We start from the raw sequence: 6,929 nt of genomic DNA, 5'->3' as shown, positions 1-6,929 counted from the left end.
GGCAGGGGGCTGGACTCGATGATCTTCCAAGGTCCCTTCCAGCCCTAATGTCTATGAAATATATGAAATTCTGCATATACAGCAGAAACACACACAAATCAGGACAAAAGTATATTTTTTAATTAAATTAAAATATATTATTATGGGTGTTTGATTTTTAGTATGTAATTTGTTTTTTTTCCCCTAAGATGGCAAACCCTCTTCCCCAAAGGAGTACTTCCAGGGGCAAGGGGAGGGACTTCTGGTGACAAAGGCCAGAGGTTAGGCATGGAACTTCCTGTCCCAAGATGGCTATCAGGGGCAGGGCACCTGTCAAGCAGTGTGGCTACCCATGCGGCCCTCAACATCTTCCCAAAACTCAGTAAGTGGCCTTCCGACCGAAATAATTGCTTTCCTTTGGACTAAGGGGAGGGAAGGAGGTCCCAACTGATCCAGGAAGAAAGGGCCCAGAGGGCCCAGAGAGACAGCAGGAACTAGAGGGCTCTAAAAGAAAGGAGAGGACTGGAGGGTCCAGGAAGCATGTAGGGCCAGGTTGCTCATTGTTTTCACTGGCCTGGGAGCAGGGCCACAGCTCAGAAAGGGCTGAAGACCAAGAAGGGCCAAAGCTGGAGGCTGGCAGGGCTGGAGAGCTCATGGGTCTCAGCTGGCCTAGAGTGGGGCCAGGGTCTAAGGAGAAGGTCTGAAGGCCAAGAGGGCCACAGTCAGAGACTAAGGAGGCCAGAGTGCCCATACCCCAAGGACGGGCTGGTGTAAGGATGAACAGAGCCAGAAGCCCATAAGGGTGGTTTTGATTTGATTAGAATATGTGACATCTGTGAGGCATAGGTATCAGGGAGGATGCAACCTATGTAATAAGCCCTTAAGGTGATGCGCATGGACACATGTGTTCACGAGTGTGAGACCAGCTTGGTCCCGTCCAGATTCAAGTTAACTCACAGTCCCCCAGCATTCCTGGATGCTTTGCACTTCCCCACAACTCCCCTCCTTGCAGGGTGGGCAGGCTAGCCTTGGCCCAAGCTTTCTGCTTCAGTCAGGTAAGGAGGCATGCTCTAGAACCCCCTAATTCTGGCCTGGTCCACTGTAAGCATGTGGCTGCATTTCCAGAATCAAAAGTGAGTGTCTGTTCACTTGCTTATTGGTTCACTCTACACAGCTTAGACTAACGTGTGAAGATTGAATTGATTCAGCCTTTGGCTTTTTGACTTAGCCTGTATGAATAAATTGCAAAAAGTCTTCCAGATCTAAGAGAAGCCATATTTATTTAGAGTGTATATTGGTTTGAAGGGAAAAAAGAGCCATATATCAATATATGCAGGACAACAAAAAAAGGCGGAAGGCATGGTAGAGATGTATTTCATAGACTAACTGAATCAGAGATGCTAACTACCTTTCCTGGAGTAAGGAAAGGTCAACATCTGTTTTTAAAGATTAAACAACAAAGGTCAGAGGAGAAAGTAACAAGTCCAGTAGGACTCTCTATATAAATGCTAACAGCAAGAATAATCAACAAAATGCATCTGAGGTAATGAAACTATATGTCAAAAGTTATACCCTAATTAATTTTTCTTCCTGTACTCAGAGTGATAAAAAGAAGATATGGTCAAGCTCAGAGAGCTAAAATAATATACGGTCAACCTAAAATAAAATAATTCAAATTGTATATAAGCAATTCTAAAATTTTAACATGCTTTCTTTTAATGTCTCATTTTTATGATCTGAGAAAGTGACAAAATCCCTTTTTATGTGCCACTGAGATGAGAATCACCAAATTACATACACTGTACTGCCATTTCACTCTACAGTTCTGTAGTTAGGGAATGAAACCAATAAATAGACAATAAAGAGATACACCACCACAAGAAGTTAATCAACCCATTACTGATTTGCCTACAGCTACATTTTTAAGACATAAGTCTCAGGAAGGTTCCAAGACTCAGAGAACTAGACTCACTTAGAAGTATTGCCACTGTGTGGAAGAGTCATGACAGAGACAAATATAAGAGGGGGCTGTTTTCTGTGGGGAGAGATCCCAATTGAATTGCAAAACTGCATGTATGATTGCACACTTAAACGCTGAAAATTAATACAGAATTTAGAGAGATTCATTTTCACAACTTAATACTAAGAATGAATGAACAGTTAACACTAAAGCATGTGTAAATACTACTTATATGTAGGGACATACTGAAATTGAGGAAGCAGGCAGCTGATTTTGCAGGCAGATCACAGGACCAGCCACCATTTTCAAAAGCTTTGCTTTCCCCCCGCTTCCCCATGTCTGATTGGCAAAGGGGCCCTGGCAGTCTCGCCCCATACTGCAGATCAGCAGATGGCCCGAAACTGCAGTTTAATTACCCTGATTAAGCCTGCAGAAGCATTATTAAGCAATCTAAGCATTGAATTAAACTCTAAACTGAAATGTCTTACAAAATTCAAGCTATACACAACATTAATTGTAACTAATACCATCACTATACTTTATTAAATGATGTTGTAAAAAGGAGCTTACTCAATGCTAACTTTGAGACAGGCAATTCATGCTAGCTGTTAAGCACTAGCATGTAGCATCCACTAGCTGTTGCTGCTGACATTCTCTGTTTCTGTGGGATGAACACTTGCTCATACGCTGAGATGTCCGCTGAGTTTGTTGGAATGATGAGGCAGCATTTTGTCAGGGTGTACAGAGGTGGAAGCTGGTCACTAAAAGGGTCCCAACACACAGGTATAGGCACATGCATCTGGCACTTTTTGGCAAAATTCATGTAAGCAACACATACCTTGTCATGCTCTTTCCCCTATCCAGAGATTGATTTCACTAGCTGAGAGTCACAACTCAGAACAGGCACCTCACTGGTGTCCAAAATGCAAACAGCATTAAGGAAGGAGGCAGCCGGTTGTCTGATCTGCAGTGGCAGTGATGAGTTGTACCTGTAGTACTGGTTCACCTTCACAACTATTGGCTGTGTGGCAGGACACCTTTGGTGCCTGCCACTTTAAGGGCTTGAACAGCCTGCAGGTGGGAGCAGACCCAATCAGGTGGTCACATGGTGCCCAGGAGGCTGCCTGATAAGTATAGGGTTAGGCAGCCAGGGTATAAGACCAGATCTAAGGAACAGGGCTGCCAGTGGTGACTGAGAAGCTGAAGGGGTAACATTACCCAGCTGGAGGAGTCTGCTTCCAGAACATCCTGGAGGTCAGGGTAGGAAATATGAGGATGGACGAGGTTCCTGGTCCTGGGGCATGACCTGAAACTATACCCTGCTGGGGTTGGATGGTGTGGTGGGGCTGCTTATGGTGGGGCAGTCTCCAGGAAATGCCACATCTTTACCTTCCCAGTGAAAAGCAAGGTTGAGGTGCCATAAATCCTCAGCCCCTGCTGCCTTGTGGGTGACCCTGTGGAGAGGAAAGATTAGGCAAGCGCACCCCAACAGAAAAGCACAGGGCCAAGGTCCACTGAGTAGAGCCTGAGGCAGGGTCCAGGCACATCGGCAGACACCTGGGGCCCAAGGGGTGTAAGGCCCAGAAGCCCCAGTGGGGGGGCAGAGTAGTGGCACCAGTGCGGGGGCAGAGTGAAAGCCAGAGGCTTCATAGAATAGGGTCTGTGGGGCCCGAAGGATGGAGCATAGGCTGGCCAGAGTAGGGGCCCCTGTAAGAGGTATGTGGCCAAAGTATGTCTGAGGACTCCTGAGGCCAAGTTTAGGCCAAAGGCTGAATGTGGCCTCAGCTAAGAGGCCAGGGGAGTAATAGTGGGTAGTGATTTTTGGTTGCCATCTGCGAGGCTTGGGACATGGTAAAGGGGAGGCGGGAGCCATGTATTACATGGCATCAGGGCAGTGAATGGGTAGTCTCCCACCTAGAGACATTTAATTGCAGGAAAGGCCTGGTGGGTGAATCAGGTGGGTGGACTGCCCTAAATAGGTGGGCTGGCTGATATTGTAACCGGCCTATCAAAGGCCCCCTGTCATACCTGGAAGAGGTGCCTTCTCTGAGGGTTTTCACATTGACAGTTTGACAGTTGTTGTGATGCCATATCATTGATCCAACTTATCAAATTCATTAACTTGTGTGCTTGGTGGATCAAACCCTACCAGCCTTCGAACAATGTTAGAAACTCCATGAACTGGGCGGCATTTTATGCTACAACTTCTCTTGTTCTTGAATGTCTCCTTGCTCTAGAGATTGGATGGACTAAGCACACACGGTTCTGGGTATGATTTCCAGCTCCTTGCTCACAAACTACTGATAGTACAGCATATGCTTGACATGGTAATGGACCATATTGAACCATGAATTCCACCTTGTGAGCACGGGTTCTGTGGCAGCAACAGTCGCATGTGGGTTTCCCGTTTGACTGGTGAGGAACTCCCTGTACTGGATCTTACGGCCTGGACAGCACTTGAAGTCTTTCTTGAAGGAGGACTGTAGTATGCTGCAGCAGCATGCCTCTGGTTGCTTAAAAGATGGCACCAGAACCCTAGCACTTCCCTGACTGGCCCCGGACTGATGCCTGTACTAGTCTACATCACATGCTCAGCCTCTTATTTGCTTTTTTCACCCCCCTCTCTCCTCCTTGTGCTTCAAGGCAAGGCAGCAGGGCTTCTCACACTTTTCTCTGCTTGCCAGTAAGTTTGGGCTTTTTTTTCTTTTTTGCAGCAAGCCCACCAAAGTCACAGAGTCTACAATTTTTCATGGACAATGTCTGATTTTTGTGTTTTCTATTAAAAAAAGCGAAATCAGCATTTTGTGGTGTTCCCTACTTATATGCATATTTGTAAAGGTTATTACAACCAGTGCATGTGCAAAGTCATGCAATTATTAGCATATTTTGCACAGGGAGGGACCAAAAGACTATTTTCCTACAAGAAAACTGTCCTCCAATATCTATGACTAATTTAAGAGCTTTTGTTTAGGCACATGGGAAACTCTGCAATTCAACATAGAGGCATCAAATCAAATCTGGCTATCACTCAGCAGGGCTTACTTGGATCTTTCTCTTCTTTTGTTTTTTAAATATTACAGCCCTAGAATCTGCCTAAGTTCTGCTCAAGGCCCAGAAAGCGCCTCTTATTCTCACCCAAAGTTCCTGGACTGTAAGTGAGAACTTTCTGTATTGTATCTTGTGCAATGGCAAATGTCCCAACTTAAGGCTTTCTAGGCCTTACTCCTTCTCCCCTTCCACTCCTGCCCCCAACACCTTTAGCTTTTTGGCACTGGAATTTCACCCTAAGTACATCTGTTCACTTGCTGCTGAAATGTTCCACCTCATTAATTCATAGGATATTTCCTAATAATGGTGTGGTCTTCATGTCTCATTTTAAAAGGATAAATAGCCCTTTTAAAAATGAATGTCTAGCCAAGACTCCTATATTAATTACAAATGTTCTCACATAATTTGAAAGTCAGACTTTTTCTCAATAAAGTTGGTTTTATCTCTGTAAAGCCAAAAAGGCTTTTAGTTGTTTTATGTGATTGTGCCAAAAACCTTGTACTTTGTACATAACTGTACTTCAGTAAAAAACCCAGTGAACAGAAGCACTGCCCTTACTTTTAATCTCACCTATTGATAGTCTTCAAGTACAAAATATAATACACTAAAATTGTAATACTTGCAGTCAGAGAACATTGGGTGAGATTAAAAGTAGCAGTGTATGTACTTAGGCAGATCCTAAGTGCTTAAATAAAAAATAGTTAAAATAAAAAACAAAAAAGATGCACTAAAGCCATCCATTCTTGTCTGAATTAATTTGATACCTCCATTTTGGATTGCAAGGTTCCCCATGTGCCTAAACTTCAGCTCCCATGCATGTGCAGAGGCACCTCAGGGCCTCATTACATGGTAATTTTGGGCAGCTGGACCTCTTAGCCCTGGACTGGCTACATGTTAACACCTGTTAAATGGTTTAAAGCACTTGTTATTTATCTTACAGTTAAGCCACTCTGGGGCAGGATTATCTCTAGTGTGCTTAATTTTGTTCCTGTTCCATTAAGGTGTGGAGTGCCTGGCAGCAGGCGTGCCTCCCGGACCACCGTGCTGCCCCAAATACCCAGGTCAGACTTGGGCAGTGGTGCCTGTGGAGGGCAGCAGACTGGTGCTCACCCTTCCTGATGACCCATGGTTGCCCAACCCTGCATTCTGTTGCAGCACATTCCCTGCCTGGCGCCCGCACCCCCAGAACCCAGACACATGCATGCCCCAACAGGGCTGGGCAGCTGGAGCTTGGCAGCTGCAGTGCAGCAGCCTGAGGCTGGCTCCTGCTAACCCCGCAGTCCACCTGGCTGTTCAGGGTCTGGTCACTAGCTCCTCCCACCTGGCTCACCCGGGAGCAGCTGCAGTTGACAGGTGCCTGAAGCTCCTGAACCCCACGTAGCAGTTGGGCTCTGCCTGGGGCTGCACAAAGCAGGTGCGGAGGTTGTGCCACTCTCAGCCACCTCCCAAGCCTGACAGAGGTGGGAAGTCCCATCCCTGTACCTCCCTCTCCCCCTGCCCCAGCACATTCCTGGACTGCTGGGCCTGAGCAAAATGAGCAGGCTCCAGGACTGTGGTGCTAGCTCTGCCTGGAGTCACTTTACTGCTGTGAGAGGTTCAAGGGCTTCAGATGCTTGCCAACTGCAGCTGGTGCTGGGTGAACCAGATAGGAGAGCCAGCAGCCCGCCCTTGCACAGCTTGGTGGAACACAGGGTCAGAGGGAACTGGCCTCAGGCTGCTTTGCGGCAGCTGCTGAGCTCTGTCCGGCTCCAGCTGCCTAGCCCCAGCAGGGAGTGTCTGGGTCCTTGGGACCTGATTTTTTTTTTTTCAGAGCTCACTCCCCTGTGCCAGCACCGGCAGGGCTGCTTACCAGTCAGGCAATGCCTGAGCTCTGAGGTGTGGAATCCTTCTTGGAGCACAGGCTCTGGAGAAAAAAAGGATTGGGTCCCTCAGATATCAAATA

This window comes from Crocodylus porosus, unplaced genomic scaffold, assembly GCF_001723895.1.
Source record: "Crocodylus porosus isolate Cpor-Errol unplaced genomic scaffold, CroPor_comp1, whole genome shotgun sequence".
NCBI classification, from domain to species: domain Eukaryota; kingdom Metazoa; phylum Chordata; order Crocodylia; family Crocodylidae; genus Crocodylus; species Crocodylus porosus.
The sequence above is the reverse complement of the archived record's forward strand: the minus strand, read 5'-3'. Positions refer to the sequence as shown.